Source organism: Castor canadensis, chromosome 8, assembly GCF_047511655.1.
Source record: "Castor canadensis chromosome 8, mCasCan1.hap1v2, whole genome shotgun sequence".
Classification (NCBI taxonomy): domain Eukaryota; kingdom Metazoa; phylum Chordata; class Mammalia; order Rodentia; family Castoridae; genus Castor; species Castor canadensis.
In genome coordinates, this window is record NC_133393.1 from 119,228,345 (window position 1) to 119,249,446 (window position 21,102).

At 37.0% G+C, this 21,102-nt stretch overlaps 1 protein-coding gene across 13 annotated transcripts in view; it reads left to right on the forward strand.

Moving 5' to 3' along the window:
* Positions 1 to 965: 965 nt before the first annotated feature.
* Positions 966 to 21,102, forward strand: part of Otogl (otogelin like) — a 225,051-nt gene continuing 204,914 nt past the window's right edge. For 8 of the 13 annotated variants that reach the window (XM_074084012.1, XM_074084014.1, XM_074084007.1 and 5 more), the window contains exon 1: positions 966 to 1,162. The gene's annotated coding sequence lies outside the window, so the exon portion shown is untranslated. The other 5 variants (XM_074084013.1, XM_074084010.1, XM_074084009.1 and 2 more) reach the window with 4 other exon arrangements.

Here is a 21,102-nt window from a genome sequence, read left to right on the forward strand (position 1 = left end):
ATTATAGATAGATAAATCATACTAACACAAACAGGGTCTCACTATGCTGAGGCTGACCCCAGACTGGTGTTCCTGCTGCCTTTGCCTTTTGAATACTGGGAAAACCAGGCATGGGCCACCATACCTAGCATCATTAATTCTTAAGAATTAAGAAAGAAAAAAACCTTAAAGTTCTGATGTATATTCAACTTTGATGCATGCTCTTGCGTTTCTTTAGTAAATCAACTGTAAATTCAAGTTTTCTACATCAAATAAATGATTATACATGATTTCTCAAAAAATATTAATGTCTTGGCTCTTTGTTAGGATCATCATGGACTTGCTTTAGAAGTAGGAAAACCTGCAACATAAAAATTTGATCAGAACATTAGACTGTAACTGATTTTTCTTGCTTGGTCTTCACCTCATAATAACCTGTGATTAGGTACTATTATTCTCATTTTGTAGATAAACAAGTGACGTAGTTTGCTCAGGTAACATGGTCAGTGATTGATAGAGCTGGAATTTGAACTTAGAAACTCTGACTACAGAGGATGCTTTTGTGATTTGAACTGAGTAAGTTCCTAAAAGAAGTCACTGGGCGAACCAATATGGAGCATAAGGCAACTTTTTCTGTGCCTCCTCAATATGGATTTCTTCCATGATTATAGCTTAAATAATGAATATGACCTCCCCACATACATATTTAGATTGTACTACTGGAAACAGCTGTTGATAAAGTCTATAAGATGATGTTCATTTCTCCTGTATACTATGTTTACAGTACCTGTGAATAGTAGTGAATGAAAGAAAACTACCTCTTAAATTTTCAAATCAAAGTTACACAGAGAATTAAAAACAAACCAACTATTCTCTAACTATTCCATTCTAATATCTTGTTAAAATTTTACATAAAAAATTAACTTTGGACTTTGAACTCTCAGTTGTGTGGTGAATTCTCCCATGCTCAAAATTGTCCCCTGATGAAAACATTAACCAACAGCACTGCAATGCTGGATGCCAACAGCAGACATGGAATGCATATATTTCATGTGGTCTAGCAAAGAAGAATTCTCAACAAGACCAACCAAACAACTAAATAAGGTGGCATTGGGAGCATTGGATATAATATATCAACAAAGTCATTTTGAGTTGTCTCAAATTCAGGAGTGGAAATAAACAAGTGAGTATGTATTTTCAATCAAATGGAATGCAAAGGATAAAAATGAACCAAACACTGTATACTCTTACTTAGGTTTTTAATTTTAATTTAATTATATTTTTGAACTTTAGGAGATGTGTTAACTCTTAAAGGTCATGAGATAGAAAAAAGCCAAGGCATGAATTCTATATTTTAAAATATTATATATTTTCCTACTATACAAGTAAAAATTTTAAAACGTTTTTATTAGTATATAATAACTATACAGAGAGTTTCATTCTGACATTTCCATATATATGGTACCCTGGTATGGCTGATGCCTTCTGTTATTCTCCCTCTTCTCCCTTCATAAAACATCTTTGATGGAATTCAGTGTTCCATATGCACATATGTATAGAAAGCCTCAACTGCATTCCCCCTCCTTTACCCTCTTTATTTACCCTCCCCCTCCTACTAGTACATCCCCTTCAAGACCTGTTCTACCTTCCTGTTCTTCATTGTTTTAGTGTCATTGTTCAGATGGGGGTTCCCTTGGTATTTTACTTGTAAATATATTGTACAGTAGCAGTCTGAACCCTTCTATTACTCATCCTTACCCTTTCCACTCTATCCTAAGTTGTTCAACAGCTTTCAGTGCATTTCATTGTGTCTCACAACTACATAGATGTTATGTATTTCAGTATTATTTACTCTATCATTCTCTTCTTCTTTCCCTCCTCTCCTAGTCTCCTCAAACAGTCCCACTATTTTGTTCTATATTTCTACGTCAGTGTCTTCTGTGTCCTCATCAGTGTCTTCTGTGTCCTCAACAGTGGTTTTTTATTTTTTGCTGTCTTGATAATTGTCATTCTAAATGGGATAAGAGGATATCTCATGGTAGTTTTCATTCACATTTCCTTGACAATCAGTGATGTTGAGAACATTTTTCATGTATTAGTTGGCAATTGTGTATCTTCTTTTGAGAAATGTCAATACTGGCTAATTGCTCATTTTCAAATTGTATTGTTTGCTATTGGGTTTTTTGAGCTCCTTGTATATTCTGCATATTAATCCTTTGTCATATGATAATTTAGAAATATTTTCTCCCATTTTTCAGGCTGTCCCTTCATGTACTGTTTCTTCCTCTGTGTGGAATTATCTTCTTCTTCTTTGTTTTTGATGTTATTGGGGATGGAACTCAGGGTCTCCTACTTGCTAGGTAAGGTACTCTACCTTCTGAGCCATGTCCCCTGTCCTTTTCCATTTAGTTTGTTTTTCAGATAGAGCTTGTACTTTTGCCTGGGCTGGTCTTGGACTGTGATCCTTCTATTGCCACTTCTCAAGTAGCTGGGATTGCGGGTGTGTACCACCATGCTCAGCTCCCAGGATCTTCTCAGTTTGATATAGTCCCATTTCTGTATTTTTACTTTTATTACTTGTGCTTTTAAGTTCTTGTAGAAAAAAATCATTGCTGAGTCTCATATATTGAAGTGCTTCCCTTATGCTTTCTTTTAGTTGTTTCATAGTTTGAAGTCTTACATTTAGGTCTGTGACTCATTTTGAGTCACTTTTTGTGTATGGTAAGATAATGGTCTAGTTTCATTCTTCTGCACATAGATACTCAGCTTTCCCAGCACTGTTTACTAAACAGACTGTCATTTCTCCAAATGTATGTTTTGGCACTTTTGTCAAAGATCAGTTGGCTGTTGATGTGTGGATTTATTTCTCCACTCTCTGTTCTATTGTTAATAGTACTTTTATGCCAGTACTATGTTGTTTTGGTTACTATAGTTTTGTAGTATGTTTCAAGGTTAGCTATTGTGATGTCTCCAGCTTTGCTCTTTTTGCTCAAGATTTTACTTTCCCTATTTGGGGTCTTTGTGTTTCCATACAAATTTTAGGACTATTTTTTCTATTTCTGGGGACAATTCCATAAATATTTTGATAAGGATTGGACACTTGGCATAGTTTGGACATTCTAACAATATTAATTCTCATGTGTGAGCATGGACATCTTTCCATACTTTGTGTCCTCTTCAGTTTATTAGTGGAAGTTTGGAAATTTCAGCAGTGAGGACATCAGTTCCTAGGCTTTCCTTTGTTGGGTGACTTTTTATTACTGATCTGATCTTCTTACTTATTATTGATCTATTCAGGATTTCTGTGTCCAAATGGTTCAAACTGTGTTCAGAAATTTCCCTATTTCTTCTGTGTTTTCCAGTTTGTTAGCATATACTTGTTCAGAGTGGCCCTGGATGACTCTTTGTTTTCTGTGACATCAGTTATAATGTCTTCCTTTATGACTCAGATTCTACTCACTTGAGTCTACTCTCTTTTTTTATTTGGATAATTTAACTAAAGGCTGTATGTGTCATTTATCTTTGTATTGTTTTATCAATCAGCATCTTGTGCTTTTGGCCCCTTATTTTTTTCTGATTTTTATAATTTTTTTATTCTCTCATTAAAAAAATGCATTAGATACATCTTACTTGAATTCACTCCCTCCACTGCTCTCTTTCATCTCCTCTCCCCTGATTCCTGGAACAGTTTCAACAGATATTATTTTTTGTATTTCATACATGTGTATACATTATTTGCATTATATTCATCTTCCTACCCCTTTCCATGCCATCTGGTTCATCTCTTCCAGTCTTCTTCACTCCTCCCTAGTCTATTTCACATGGAGACCCTGGCCAGTTTAAGATTACTATATTCATTCCTGTACAGTGAGCACATTAAACTCATTCAAGTTTTTGGTTTGCTTCCCTTGCCCTATCCCTCCAGTTCATGGCTTTCCCTTAGTGTGACCCATGTTCCATAATATTGCTGCATTTGTTTTAGGTCTATAATCTGCATGTGAGGGAGAACATGCAATTTTTGGCCTTCTGAGTCTGACTAACTTCACTTAAAGTGATGTTCTCCATTTCCATTCATTTACCTGTGAATGACAAAATTTTATTCTTCTTTGTGGCTGAGTAAAACTCCATTGTGTATAAATACCACATTTTCTTAATCCATTCGCCATTAGTGGGGCATCTTGACTGTTTCCAAAGCTTGGCTATTATGAATAACACTGCAATAAACATGGGTGTGCAGGTGCCTTTGATGTAACCTGATTTACATTCCTTTGGGAATATCCCTAGGAATAGTATTGCTGGATTGTATAGCAGATCTACTTCTAGTTTTTTAAGGAGCCTGCATATTGTTTTCCATAGTGGTTGTACTAGCTTACATTCCCACCAACAGTGTATGAGGGTTCCTTTTTCCCTGCATCCTCACCAACATTTGTAGTTGGGGTGTTCTTGATGGTAGCTATTCTAACAAGAGTGAGGTGGAATCTTAGTGTGGTTTTGGTTTGCATTTTCTTTATCGTCAAGGATAGTGAGCATTTTTTTATGCTTTTTTTTTTTTTTTTAGCAATTTGAACCTCTTCCTTTGAAAAAGTTCTGTTTAGTTCAGTTGCCCATTTCTTTATTGGTTCATTGATTTTGGGAGAGTTTAGTGTTTTGAGCACCCTGTATATTCTGGTTATCAGTCCCTTGTCTGATGTGTACTTAGCAAAGATTTTTCTCCCTTTCTGTGGGTGGCCTCTTCAGTTTAGAGACCATTTCTTTTGTTATGCAGAAGCTTTTTAATTTCATGTAGTCCCATTTGTTGACTCTCTTAGTTGCTGAGCCACTTGAGTTCTACTGAGGAAGTCCTTGCCTGTGCCTATTGCCTACAGTGTATTCCCTGCTCTTTCCTGCACTAGCTTTAAGGTTACAGGTCTGATATTAAGGTCCTTAATCCACTCTGAGTTGATACTTGTACAGGGAGACAAACATGGGTCTAGTTTCAGTTTTCTGCAGCCAGTTTTCCAAGCAACATTTGTCGAAGACGCTGTCTTTTCTCCATCACATGTTTTTGGCACCTTTGTCAAAAATTAGGTGGGCATAACTGCATGGATTCATTTATGGGTCCTTTATTCTGTTCCACTGGTCTTCTTATCTGTTTTTGTTCCAGTACAATATTGTTTTTATTGCTGTGGCTCTGTAGTATAGTTTGAAGTCAGGTATTGTGGTACCTCCAGCATTGCTCTTTTTGCTCAGTATTGCCTTCACTATTTGTGGTCTTTAGTGTTTCCAAATGAAATTTAGGATAGATTTTTCAATATCTGTGATGAATGTCATTGGGATTTTGATAGGAATTGCATTGTACATGTAGTTTGCTTTTGGTAGTATAGCCATTTTAACTATGTTGATTCTGCCAACCCATGAGCACAGGACATCTTGCCACCTTCTGTAGTCTTCTGTAATTTCTTTCTTCAGTGGTTTGTAGTTTTCCTTGCAGAAGTCATTCACACCCTTTGTTAAGTTTATTCTTAGGTATTTGATTTTTTTTGAGGCTATTGTAAATAGAATTGTTTTCCTATATTCTTTTTCAATATGTTCATGGTTGGTGTATAGACAGGCTACTGATTTTTTCTAAGTTGATTTTGTATCCTGCTACTTTGCTGAAGTTGTTTAAGGTGTCTAGAAATTTTTGGGTGAAGTTTTTTGGATCTTTTAGGTATAATATCATGTCATCTGCAAATTGGGATAGTTTGACTATTTCTTTACCTATTTTTATTTCTTTTATTTCTTCTTCCTGCTTTATTGTTCTGATTAGGAATTCCAGGACTATGTTGAATAGGAGTGGAGAGAGTAGGCATCCTTGTCTTGTTCCTGACTTTAGGGGAAATGGTTTCAGTTTTCCCCCATTAAGTATGATATTGGCTACAGGCTTGTCATATATAGCCTTTATTATTTTGAGGTACATTCCTTCTATTCCTGGTTTCATCAGAGCTTGTATGAGGAAATGGTGTTGAATCGTATTGAAGGCTTTTTCTGCATCTATTGAGATGATTAAGTGGCTTTTGTCTTTGCTTCTGTTAAAGTGCTGTTTTACATTTAATGATTTGTATATGTTGAACCATCCCTGCATCTCTGGGATGAAACTGACTTTGTCATGGTGCATGATCTTACCCATATTTTGTTGGATTTGGTTTGCCATTATTTTATTGAGGATTTTTGCAAAAATGTTCCTTAAGTAGATTGGCCTGTAATTCTCTTTTTTGGTTGTGTCCTTGTTTGGTTTTGGGATGAGTGTAACACTGGCTTCAAAAAGTGAGTTAGACAGTGTTCCTTCCCTTTCTCTTTGGTAAAAAAGTTTATGAATGTTGGTATTAGTTCTTTTTAAAGGTCTGGTAGAATTCAGTGGAGAATCCCTCAGGTCCTGGACATTTCGTTTTTGGGACACTCTTTATTGCTGCTTCAATTTCATTGTGTGTTATAGGTGTCTTTAGGTGATTAATGTCCTCTTAGATCAGCTTTGGATGGTCATAGTTATCAAGAAATTTATCCATTTCTTCTAGATTTTCCAATTTATTTGAATATAGGTTTTCAAAGTAGCCTGTGATGATTCCCTGGATTTCCATGGTGTTTGTTTTGTCTCTCCTTTTTCATTTCTGATTTTACTAATCTGGGTTTTTTTCCCTTCCTCATTTTAGTCAGATTTGCCAGGGGTTTGTCAATCTTATTTGTTTTTTCAAAGAACCAGTTTTTTGTTTCATTGATTCTTTATGTGTGTTTTTTGGTCTCAATTTTGTGAGTTTTGGCCCTTATTTTTATTATTTCTCCATTTTTACTTGTTTTGAGTTTATTTTATTCTTGTTTTTCTAGGAGTTTCAGATCTTTCTGTGCTTTTAATATATGGACTCATGGCTATAAACTTTCCTTTTAGGACTGCCTTTGCAGTCCCACAGGTTCTGATAGGTTGTATTTTCATTTTCATTAAATTCCAGAAACTTTTTGATTTCCTCTCTTATTTCTTCTATAACCCACTGATTGCTGGGCGTTGTGTTGTTCAACCTCCATTTGTTTGCATATCTTCTTCTGCTGCTGTTGTTGTTGAGTTCTAGTTTTATTGCATTGTGATCAGATAGTATGCAGGGAGTTATTTCAGTTTTCTTATATTTGTTGAGACTTGCTTTGTGCCCTAAGATATAGTCTACTTTGGAGAAAGTTCCACAGGCTGCTGAGAAGAATGTATATTGTGCTGTTTCAGGGTAGAATATTCTGTAGACATCTGTCAGGTCCATTTGATCTATGGTGTCATTTAGTTCTAAGATTTCTTTGTTGATTTTTTGTCTGGATGACCTATCTATTGGTGATAGAGGGGTATTAAAGTCTCCCACTACCACTGTGTTGGGGGTCTATAAGTGATTTTAAGTCCTTTACTGTATGTTTAATGAAATTGGGTGCAGTGATATTGGGTGCATATAAGTTAATAGTTATTTCCTCTTGATGTATTGCTCGTTTTATTAGTATGAAGTGATCTTCTTTGTCTCTTTTGACTAAAGTAAGTTTGAAGTCTACTTTGTCTCATGTAAGTATGGCTATTCCTTCCTAATTTTGGGGGCCATGAGCTTGATAAATCTTCTTCCAGTCTTTCACCCTAAGCCAGTGTTTATTCTTGTCAATAAGGTGGGTCTCCTGTAAACAAGAGATTGTTGGATCTTCCTTTTTAATCCAGTTTGCCAAACGGTGCCTTTTGACAGGGAGTTGAGTCCATTTAACATTCAGTGTTAATATTGATAAGGTATGTTGTGATTCCTGCCGTTTGGTTGTTTTTGTTGTTTAAGGATTTGAGTGTGTGTAGCTGATTCATTGCTACTCTCTATGTACTTGTCTGTTCTTCTCCTGAGGTTTAATACTTTCCGTCCTTTTGTGATTTTGTTTGTTTTCATCTTCTGTGTGTAGAATTCCTTGCAAAGTCTTCTGCAGTGGTGGCTCTGATTTTTATTATTTCTCTCTTTCTTCTAATTTTGTGTTTGGTTTGTTCTTACCTTTCCAGTTTCTTGAATTCCACTATTAGGTTGTTTATTTTAAAGCTTTCTCTCTCTCACATATATACACACACATTTTTATTAGCAATATTAATTATATAATTCACAGGTGTGCATTACATACATGCATATACTATACTTTGATCACACACACCCTCTTTATTACTCTTTTTTATTCCCTCTCCCCAACCTGTTTTTTAAATCTTTCTTATAATTTTTAAAATAGGTTTTGTTATACACACATTTTTATTTTTATGTATTTCACTCATTTTCTCCTCCTACCTTCTTTTTTCCCCTTCTGTCTTCTCACAGTCCCTCCTCTGTCAAATAATCTCAAATTTATATTCATGTCCATTCTCCTTTCTTTATTTTGATGTAGAAGAAACACATTATTTAAAGGGAAAAAGTGCTCTGTCATTCTCTGTTAGACTCTTGTTTTGGATACAGTAATATAAATAGAATATATTCCACACTCATGCTTTCACTGTATATTGTGTCTATATGGGTACACATATTCAATATGTGTTAGTCATGTTTTTATCACTGTGACAAAATACTTGTCATGTACTCTACAAGTTTAGGTCACTCTTCAGAATAACTATCTGCCAAGTGTTAGGTCAGTATTATAGGATGCTTTAATCTCATGTTTTATCTGTATCAACAAATGATCATTGTGACAGAAGAATGAGCTAGAAAGTCAGACAGTGGCAATTATACCCTTCTTGTGGAACACCACTATATTATTGACCTAAAGAAATGACAATCACATGTAACTTCACAGACTCAGGAATGAGTTATTGTTCTATGTGCCTGCAATGAAGGAGATCTGAACACTGATGAACAAAAGAAATGACTACCATAAGGATTGATTCATGAATTGAGGAAAATGAGAGAGGAGTCCTAGATAACAAAGGGTTTAAGCTTAAGTAAGCTTAGGAATTAGTTATTAATTAGATCCTGGCTTTCATCTGGGAATGATCAGTTAACTAAGATGGGGCACAGATTGAGGGAAGGAAAGGAATCAGGAATGATACCTTCTTCTGGGCTGGAAGAATTGCTCCAGCTACTGCTATGGACAGGGGACTTCAGACTAGAGGAAAAAATAAAACACAGCTTTAAAGCAGAAGCTGCAGTTTCAGCCATGAGTAAGGCAAATAGTTGGCAGTAACAAAAATGGTGGCTATGAGATCCTGTTATCTCAACAGGTGGATGGATAAATACGGAGTTGGCAGTGTTTGGAATTCTAGTCTTATACCTGGCTGTGGTGAGGGGGTGATATAGTTCAAGGTACTGTCAGGGGATTCCTCTATGATGCATGACAAGACTGGCCCAGTTGGCTATGAGATCCTGTTATCTCAACAGGTGGATGGATAAATACGGAGTTGGCAGTGTTTGGAATTCTAGTCTTATACCTGACTGTGGTGAGGGGGTGATATAATTCAAGGTACTGTCAGGGGATTCCTTTATGATGCATGACAAGACTGGCCCAGTTGGTCTCAAAATTTATGAGTACATACTGCACTTTCTAATGCTAGAAAAGATATGAATGCTATTTCTTAAAGTAGCCATCTTAAAATAATTGAGAGCATTGTACAGTTATTGTCTACATCACTAGGCATTCTTTCATGCTGTCAGTGAGTGTGGGTGTTAGACATTCTTGTCCAAAATGTCCCCACAATATTAAAATCCTAGAGAGGCATTTGCCTCCTTACTACATTTTAACTGTTACCATGTCACTCATACTCTCCATTGACAATGTTAATTGACTAACTTTTTAAAAATTTAATACATAGAAAGGGTTTTATAAACATTTATTTATTTAGAAAGTAAGACTCCTTAAGCAGTTTTGTTGAGATATAATTCACAAAACATAAAATTCACCATTTTAAAGCATAATATTCAATGACATTTGGTATTTTCACGGTTTTGCACCCAGAAACATAATCGATTTTAGAACATTTTAATCATCCCATAAACAAACCTTGTATTGATTATCTGTCACTTTCCCCTTCTCCCTTCAGGTCCTAAAGATCTTTCATATACATTCTATCTGTGTGAACTTGCCTGTTTTGTATATATTATGAAAATGGAGTCCTGCAATATATAGTATTTTATGTCTGATCTCTTTGACTTAGAATAATGCTTTCAACACTCATTCTCATGGTTGTATGTATTGGTATTTCATTCCTTTTTTATGGGCACATAGCAGTCCATTGTATGAATATATATTTTATTTATTTAACCTCTCTGCTTTTTTGTCACTTTGTAGTTTTTTCTTTTCTCTGGGTTACTAAGATGTAGAGTTCCTCAAGTTTGGCTCCTGTTTTCAGCCAATATTCTCCTTTAATGCTTATGTCTTAAATAGCTATCTACAGCAAATGGCTCTTAAATTTTCATGTCCCACCCAGACTGGTCTTCTGTGCTCTGAACATGCTCATCCAAATGACAATTTCTCAAAGATTACTTAAGATTAGTATGTCTAAAGAGAAAAACATAACCACTCTTTTGCCTCCATTATAGTCTGTTCCCATTATTCCACACTTGGAATGAACATCTGCTTCCAACCAGTCAACCAAAGTCAGAAATACAGGCAACATATTTGACTCCCTTCCCCTCCTTACTTCTTAGAACCAATTCTCATGAAATCTTGCAAATTTTACCTACTTTTTCTTTTAAATGTTTATTTATTTTATTTTATTTTTTACCAGCTGTAGTGACTTGTAACTATATAATCCCAAGTAGAGATTGAGAGAATCATGGTTTGAGGTTAGCTCAGGCAAAAAGTTAGGGAGACCCCATCTTAACAAACAAGCTGTATGTGGTGTGTGTATCTATAATTCCAGCGAAGTAAGAGGCATAGGTAGGAGGATCTTGGTCCAGCACAGGTTCAGGAAAAAGCAAGACCCTATCTGAAAAATAACCTAAAGCAAAAAGGGCTAGAGGTATGACTCTGGTGGTACAGCACTTGCCAAGCAAGTGCAAGGACCTGAGGCCCTCAGTAGCACAAAAAGAAAAAAAAAAAAGAGTTTTTTTCTCATTTTGATGTTAATACCATAGTTCAAGCTAGCACTAGCTACATGCTAGATTTACACTTGGTCTGTGTTCAGCCTTTTTAGCTGTTTCCAATTCATTACTCATACTGTAGTCAGAATGAATAATTTACGTATATCCCTACTTAAAACTATTTAAAAGTTGCCTATTGCTTATAGAATAATGTGATCATGATCTAAAGGGACATGAGTAGCATGGTAACAATCTACAATCCCATCAGAAATTCAGCGCCATAACACTTGGTGTTCAAGCCTGTATTCACCATTGACCTCTGTGTCTGCTTCTTTTCCTGGTTACTGCAAATATACTCTTCAGGTCTCTTCTCAAGGATTTTCTACTCAAAGAAGCTGTCTTAGTTTATGTTCTGTGGCTGTAACAGAACCTTGAGACCAGGTAGTTTATTTTAGCTCTTAGTTTGGGAGGCTGGGAATTCCCAGAACATGACATCAGCTTCTGGTGATGCCTTTGTGTTGTTTCAACTACGGCTGAAAAATGGAACAGCAGGAGAGTACCTGGGGAAGAAGCTTCTTTATGAGGGCTGCTCTGGGGTCAACTTATCCAGCCTCCCAAGAGTGAGACTCACTCCATGACCCAACACCTTCCATCAGGCCTCACAACACCCCAACACCACCACAATGGCAAGCAAATTGCAGTGTGAGTTTGAAGGGGAAAACCCTATTCAGACCATATAGAAGCTTTCCTAACTACTGATTTTTCCCTTTCATTGTATGATACCCTGTGCTGCTTCAAAGCACTCAGCAGTGTGATTACTGCATTTATTTGCTTGTCCACAGTAAACTCTGAGACAGGGACTTTGTCTGCTTTTACTTATTAGCATATCAGTGTACTTAGCACAGTACCCGGTACATGGTCAGTACTCCACAAATGTTGGTAGAATCAATCACCAGGCAAGGAGGGGTTGCCTTATTGGGGCAAAAGGATTTCATCAGTTTATGTATGAGGTGAGAGTAGGTCAGAAAAAGAAGAGTATTTTTAAAAACAAATGGATGATGGGGTCAGCTGCTAGACAGAGGGAAGATGGAACATTGCTAATGTGCCATTAGATTTGGAGAACAGGAGATTAAGGAGGCTTCAAGAGAGACGTGATAGCCAGAGCTCTGGGAACTGAGGAGAGAGGAAAGGAAGAGTAGTGCTGCAAATGGACAATGCTTTCCAAGAGCATCCTCAGTGTCCATGTGAGTGCCCTTACAAATAGAAGAAAAAATATGACATGAAAAGAGAAAAGAGGTCATCCAGGAAAAAAAAATTTTATGGGTTTTTTGAAGACTAATAATTTAACACATGTAAAACATTTATTATCTGTTTCATGATATACATTCAATAAATATTAGTGATTATTTTGTTTCTGTTATTGATAACAACTGAAATTCTTTTTTTTTCAGTATTAGGGATTGAATTCAGGGCCTAATGCATGTTAGGCAAACACTCTACCACTTGAGTCATGCCCCTAGCAGGGATCAACAACAATGCAATTCTGGGTTGGTTTGTTTTTGTGGTACTAGGGATCGAACCCAGGGTGTCACACATGCTAGGTGAGTGCTCTTCCCCTGAGCTACATCCCCAGTCCAGCAATGCAATTCTGAAAGCAGTATTTAAAGTTTCTGGTGGTCAACTAGCATCATCATCTTCCACGAGGCAACTCTGGAAGAGGTAGATTCTTTTGAAGACAGTGACAGGTCTCTAGTCTCAGAGGTCTGTGAAAATAGCCATAAAACATTGTTGGCAATCTCTGACTCACTGCCCAGACCCCCTCATTATCTTAGTTTCTGAGAGGGGTGGTAGTCTCTGGGTCTTAGCTGAAATTTTCTCTGGGAATTGTTGTCATAATGGAGTAGACGACTTGCCATGTGCGGTCTATGCAAGAGTAGGTGTTGGTGGCATGTTCCCTGCCCCAATTATATGACAATTCTGCAGGACCATCCCACCTCTAGAACTCTCCATGAGATTGGATGGGGTCTTTGATGTGACTATATCACAATTCGATATCTCTCTTTGCCCAATCCTCATTTCTTTATTGTCTACAGATTTTTCCAAGACTTTCTCAATAAACTTTGTAAAGAATAAGCTGTATAAAGAATCCATTTCTAGGATACTCTACATGAGACAGCATGGTTAGGCGTGGTCTGAGCAAGAAGAGTCAGAGATGGGGTTTGGGTGTTGGATCCCTGCTGGCCAATTGGCAGTGAAGGCTCCATCACTAGTGACTGGTAGAGCACGAGAGTCCCTGGTGTGTGGTGGGGGTGAGATTGTTAAATTTTATCACTGGTGGATGGAATCAGAGTGCTTTCTCAAGAGAGGGCTCTGTGGGTGCAATACATCAGGAGTTTCAGAGGTTGCACTTATTGTATAGAAAATAGAATCACATGGTTTTTACCTAGTGCTATTGATACACTGAGGAAAGAAAATGACAAACTTGGGGGGAAATTACCAACTGAATTTAAAGTGAAAAATCAAAAGGGAGCTCTCATGGCAGCGTAAAGAGAAACTTACCCTCTGGAGCAGGGTAGCAGAAAAAGCTAATGTGAAGAGTAGAGCTCCAGAGAGAATTCTCACCTTCAGCAAGTCTCCTACATTAAAGTTAGTGTTTTGTCTGGGAAGGAGTAGGATCCTGAGACTGAGTTGATACACTTGAAAATCTGACACTCCATGTTCTTCTTAACCCTGTGGTCCTGGAGAAGTGGTTCAGTTTTTTGTAAAGAAGTAATTCACCTCTCCCTAGCTCCTGTCTCCCTCTCCTACCCCCGACAGAAGATGAAGCAGAAGTCTCTGCACAGGCAATATATCAAGCTCCCCCACCCCACCATTGTCACTGTCTCCTGGCTTCTAAACTGGTATGTAAGTTACAACATATTCCAGATACAGGAAGTACTGCGCTTGCTAAGGAAGCAATTGAGCTATATCCCAAAGGAGCAAGAGGGACTAGCCCCATGACTGTCAGTCAAGAAGAACATTTATGATTTTACTTTTTGAGAAGACTTCCTGTGATACTTGATTTTATACCTTGACAAGAACCCTGGGAGATGATGCTAACATATGACTACCTTAGGAAAAGAAGTGGCAGACAGTGGGTAGAAGAGAAAGGTCAAAAGTTCCATGGCAGAGCACAGAGAGACTCAAAAGCTCAGAGAACTGAGCACATGAAAGGGAATGACATCAGATAAAAACCAGCTGCCTTTGTTCTGCAGAAGGAGGCTTGTGTTTACCAGAGTGATAAGGAATGTGCTGATGAGAGGGCACCTACACCATGGAGATGGCTCTCTTCTTTAAGCCAGGAGATACTGACAATACGAGAAGCTCATATAGAGCTAGTCTCACTGATGGCACTTGCCATGAGGAAATACCAAATAATAGAGGCCAGCTGGTATCACTGACAACTGCAAGATAATATTAGTTACCATTAATGAGTAATATGTTTTTAGAATTGCATGGAAACCATGGGATATAGAAATATGGAGAGTTACAAACATGATGAACAGCACAGGCACCCTTAGAGGAAAGATAGATGGACATCCAACAAGTGTGTTTCCCAGTCTATATAATCAAAGGTAGATGGTCAATAGGTAAAGAACTGCCCAATAAAAAGTGTTTCTGAACCTGACCCAGTTTTTACACCTGTATCCTCTTGACTGAAGAAGAGCTTAGGTCTTCCATTAGAACAGACTCTACATGCTAGGTAAATTTTTCCAGTAAAGATACCCTCAGATCATCCCTAAAAAGACCTATGGCCATTTATTGGGTATCTCTACATTGGGGATACTCAAAATATTTGGGGGGTTGTTGAATTGTTAAACATAGGTCTAAGTTGACATGGATACTTGTAGATTAAAGAATTATCATGGGCCCCCTATTAGAGTTAGGTACAGAGGGAACAAGTAAAAATGAAATTGTGGAGCATTACTACTCTGTCCATGAGCCCACTTGCTGATCATTCTCCTAGTACTGACATGTCTAACTGGAATGCACATTCCTGAAAATGAACAGAAGCCACACACTTGTTTCCTGACCTGGGGGTGGGAGTAAGCTCTATCATCATGGGGAAAAGCATTTAATAACTGTTGAGCACCTTAGCCAGCATTATATAAGTATTAGTTATTATTTTTTTCATGAGAGAGATTATCATACTATTTCCCTATAAAATAGTGGATATATCATGCACATATTACACTATTTATTCTTGTGGGACAGAGAAACAACAGACAAGTAAATTAATATATTTAATTATTTGTTTTCTTGTTTATGCTGTGTTCCTCTAGTTAAACTATAAGCTTTGTGAGGGTAGGAACTTTGTCCCAGCATCTAGATTTATGGGTAGCTCATAGCATTGCAAACATCAAGGCAATATATGGGAATACACATGATCAGATGAATATGTGCATATATATATGTACACACACATACACACACACACATATATATATATAAAAGACTCATTGTTTTTAACTGTAAAAAGGAGATTATAGTGACATCATTTTTAAAAGATGTTGTGAGGATTAAATAAGTTGATCTATACAAATTGCTTACACTGTACTTGGCTCAGAGGATTCTAAGTTTTAGTTATTGTAATTGTTCTTCTACAGGGAATTTAAGAAACTTTTTTATTTTAAGGAGGCTCAGTCATGAAACTGACAACAGCATCTGCATTCAAATCCATTTCTGTATTTTAGGAGCTATGATTTTAGAAAGTTAATTAAGTTTATTCTGTATTGCTTTTATGGGATAGTTTTAATGATTAAACTAAAATTATGCATATAACACACTCAGCACAGTCTTTGAAAATCTTAAGTGCTTAACACATGATAGGGATGAGAAATACTATTATCAGATTAGTCATCAGCAGTAATTGAAAATTTATATAGCTGATGTCACTTTTCAAAAATAGTTCTCTAATGAAATGTGTGACAAGAATGAAAACAGTAAAATCACCTCATTCTTTTTAGGACTGTCTCTGTACTCGGAAATATTGTGCATTACAAATGATGACTTTCCTCACTAGAAGGCCACCCACAAATGGGAGGATTTTTATAAAGCTTTCAGCACCCTATCACATAGTGGGAACTCAATTGCTGAAATCTGATTATTTTATTAATAATAAAAATTACATAACAAAGAGCTAGACAATATAATACCAACAGAATATGGGGCCATGTACAATAAGGGGCTAATTTAGTTTAAAATGAGAGCAACGTGAGGTGAAGTTACAGTTGATTCCTGTTACTCACAGGAGTTGTTCTATAAAGCTGCCACAGCACTGAGTTAGGGAACATGGAAGTCAGTTGCTTCAGTGATTAAGCACTGCTCGGGGGAAACACACACTGTGGCTCCTGTGATCTGTTAGTTACACCATCTGTGTCAACAGATCAATACATAACCTGGTTCTATGTGCACTTCTGTGCAAAGACACCTTATTTAATATAAATTGTTCATTCATTAACATTAAACTCATGGCCAACAGCACTGTAACTCAAGTCTGAGTGACATTTATGGAACATAAATACTGTTTTTGTAAAGTTAATCATTCTTGTGCTTAGGATCACCAGCCAGCACTATGCTTGGGGATGCATTTTAAACAGAAAAGCCACCAGCCACAGCACAAACATGCAAAGCACATGATATTAAATACATGATGAAAAAGACACTTGCTTACAATAGAGAGCTAAAAAACAAACAAACAAAAACCCTGCAGTGTTGTCTTGTCCTACCTCAGCTGGAAACATACTATTCTACACGTTTCCGTGATTCACTAAAAAGCACAGTGAGTGTTGATCAGGGGGTACAAATAAGTGTTAGCCAGTAGGTGAATCTGCATATATCAGATCTGTGAATGATGAGGATCCATTATACATTGTAATCAGGATCCATTATACATTGTAATCCTGGGGGACTTCAGGGAAAAGGTAAATTTTAAGGTTGGCCTTGACAGATGAGCAAATGAAGCTGGGAATGATGGGTGGTTGAGATATCAGCTCCAGTAGGTTCTTACTTCCTGGCACTCTTCTAGTGCCAGGAACACAGATCCTTTGCTCACTCTAGTACCATATATTGTCTCTCAGGTTCAGTCTTTCAACTGCACACATCACTGCTTATTAAAGAACTTATTTAATAATCAAACACAAGTAGCATCTAATTATACAATAAAGTATTGTTCAGTAAGATAAACTGCTTTTGCATATGTCTGAGAATAGTCTGGAGATTTCACACTCAAACATAGATCAATTAAAAGACTTGGGTCCGTCCTGAATCTAAATTTACTAATCGGGACAGATTATTGTGGTTACTTTGTTGTCATACACTTACATCAGGCAGAACTGAGATAGAAGATTGGGAGGATGACGAAGGGGAGCCTTTTAATACTACACCCCCTTACCCCAAATTAGCTTATGATCTTTTTTATTGTTTTTTTGCTAAATGAAAAAAAAAAGATTTCCCCCTAGTTCATAATTCAAATATTACTCCTCAAAAGTGATAAAAATAACATGTAGATATTAGTCAAAGGTTTGTTTTCTCAAGATTTGGCTCAAAATCAAGCTAAAATGTCCATGTGCTGCAATAAACATAGTGTTTCTCATAGGTTGCTATTTCTGATGCCTGTTGCCATGGAAATGGACTTTACATCAGCAGAAAGAGGATGAGGTACTGAGTGATTTATACCCACCGTTTGATATTTTAAGTGATTCACCACTGCTCTTTTCTTTATCTGTAGAACATGTATAAGGATATTTTTCTTGTAGGGCTTTCAGATCTTCAGATAAAGTAGCTCAAGTAATACGATCCTTAAAGGGTAAAACAACAGCCGGTGCCTCACTGATAAGACACTGAGCAGAGGCTGCAGTGGTCAGGAGAGAGCAAACCTAGAAGTCATGGTGAGTGGCATCTGTACTAAAAGTGCTTTAATGAAAATGAGAGGATTCTGATGCATTTATTCTGCAACAGCAGGTTTGGGGTAAAATACATTTCAAAATTATTATTAAAATCAAATAGCTCGAGTGACCTTTATTTTTCCTTCTGCAGGATAATCCCTCCTTTGATAAATCCAAGAACCCTTGGATGCTCACTCAATGAGAAGGGTCAGTAGTTTGGCTCAACCATCTTGCAGAGAGGAAACTAGAAATTTTGATGGGTTCACTTGGGGCCCATGCTCTACTGTTGCTTCCACATTAATGAGAATAATTCATTCATTAAAAGTCAGCTCTGAATCATCATTTACACACATCATTTACACACATGGCTCTGACCTACTTCCTTTTACTCTGGGGCTGAAGTCTTCTGATTCCCCAGAGGCTGAAGGACAGGGATTGCATTCCACTTACAATCAACAGGTTTACAGTTTGTCAGGAACTCAGTTTTTCAGTTTGACAGTTTGTCCCTGAACTCAGTACTTCTAGCTGCCCAGTTGGTAGCAAGTATGGTTGCTGTAAAAATATTGTTATACTAAACTAGTTAATAGTGAGTGGAGACTCATATAAACCCATATAGTTGATGGCAACTTTTTAAACACACTGCTTTTCAAACTGCTAGAAAGTATTTGACTTAAATTCATTCTCAACCTGTCTTCAGTTGTTTCGGGAAACTAGTAACAAGCTCAGTATTTTACAGAACTTAACCTCATTTCTTTCTCCTTTGAGCTGGTGTGAGGTGTGAGCCATTCTTACAACTCTAGAATGTTTATGCAAAGAAAGAATGATTCAGACTGGATGTAATCTGTGTGCTAAAATGAATAAATCCTTTCCTACTTTTGTTTTTCCAGTTCCTCTACTTTCACTTTTTCCCCTTTGTATAGTTCCTCTTTCAAATGGGGAAAATGCATCATATATATATACACATATATATGTGTGCACACATACATATATATATATGCATGAACACACACATACACACACACAGAGAGGAAGAGAGAGAGAGAGAGAGAGAGAGAGAGAGAGAGAGAGAGAGAGAGAGAGAGAGAATTTAAAGCCTATCTCTAGAATGGAAGTGCCTCAACATTCAGGAATTATTCTATTATTTAGAATAAACCGATAGCATTGATTTCATAGTTAGCACTAATCAAGCACTTAAATAAGAGCTCAATGAAAATTTTGCAATTCCAGAATGCTGGTGGTTAAACGTTCAATGAAAGGCAAAATGGAAAGTCCCAATTTTAAGAAGTGAGCTTCTCTTGCTGTGATTCAAATATTTGCTTTGAAAGTACTTAAGAAGTTCCTGCAGAATCTCTCACAAATACGGTTTGCTTCTCCTAAAGGAAGGTTAGTGTTACCATAAGAGTTTAAATAAGATGGTGTGGTACAAGTCAGCACAGGCTGCATGCCTGTAAGTTTTTTTGTGTGGAGGCAAGTGGGTGGAATGCATATCTAGTTTTTTTAACACAAAGAATTCTAAGTACTCTGAATATCTGAATGTAAGAATCAAGGTAGTCACACCTCCTCATTCTGGAACATTTTCCTTCTCACCACCCCTCCCCAACATCCTCCCTTCTCCTGTGAAGGCTTTTGAATGCTTGCCAATAATGGAAGTTGTTTTCTCTCCCCCTTTGCAGTCTGTGTTCTCTTACAACTGCATCATAATTTAATTAATATGAAGTAAGAAAAATAATTACATTATTGCCTTGGAATAACATATTCATCAGGAGGCTGTGTAGAGGGAGATACAATACAGAGGCTATAAAATATTTAGTGCTTGGTCCCAAATTCGTTATATGTCATCTAATAAGTGTGAGAGCAATATTTTAAAGAAAAAGTCCTCATTTAATAGATGTAGAAATGAAGTCTCACAAGGGTAAAGCAACTTTTCCAAGGGCACAGAACTGATTTCAGAACAAATATGGGAATAAAGGGAGAAAAATTAGAGTAAAAATACTGTGGCACCAATGTCCTCATTATAATAAAACAGAAAATCCTTTGGGAACAGTTCAAAAATTGAACTGTTATGCTTGACTTTTCTTCTTCTTCTTTTTTGTTTTTCCTAATTTCTGGTGGAAGGGTGTTTGATCTGCAAGGATCAAGTGAAACCAAGTGATGTTCTTAATTCTGAAATGCAACCTTATTTTGCTTATGTAACAATTTTTCCAATACAGACTTCTATTTTTTTCTTTTTTCAGGCTTCTATTAGTTCCAGACCTGTGAACCTACTAGTTGATAAATCCACTCTGATGTCTCCCAGATACCTCAAACCCAATATGAGTGGGTTGCTGAATATAGTGTTCAGGGTACTTTCTGCTGCTTACTAGCTGTGTGACTGGCCAACTTATCCAGTTCTCTCTGACTCTCTTTGCATATCAGTAAACTGGAGAATGTAGAGAACCTATCTCACAGATTTGCTATGAGACTTTGAGAAACTAACACATAGATGCACAAAGAATAGTGCCAGGAACAGAACTGTTGCTGTGGCTTGCTTTGTTGTATTATCATTCCAAGGGCCTGATTCTTTTCCCCTCAAAGCTAGATCCTTTCATGTGTTCCTTGTATGAACTGCACCAACATGCAGTTGCCTGGTGGTATATAAGCTAGACGACTGAGGTTCAGTCCAATTTATTATTAAATCTTGTTGATTTAAATAGTTCTTAAACCCTTCTACTTCACTGTTATTTGTCTAGTTGGAGATGGAACAGCCATCGGCTACTTGAACAACCTTCTTGATAGTTTCTTCCCTTCAATTTTCCTCCACTCTCCTATGCATCCTTCTTCATCACAGTCAGAGTGGTTTGAAATATGTAAGTCTGACTGTGCCCACCTCAGCTTTTATGGTTTCCTATTGTTTTTTATCTCTCTCTTTCTTTCTTTCTTTTTTTTTTTGTGGTTCTAGGGTTTGAACTCAGAGCCTCACACTTGCTAGGCAGGTGTTCTACCACTTGAGCCATTCCACCAGTCCTATTGTTTCTTAAGGTAAATACCAAAGCTTTTATGAAGATCCCACTAACTGACTACTTCACCAAGACATCTCTTACCATCCCATCTTTGCTCTCCAAACTCTAGTCACAGGACTGCCTTAGTGTACATGAGTTTCATGTTCCTGGCAGTAGGATGTTCTCACTCATCCTCTACACCAGAGTGTT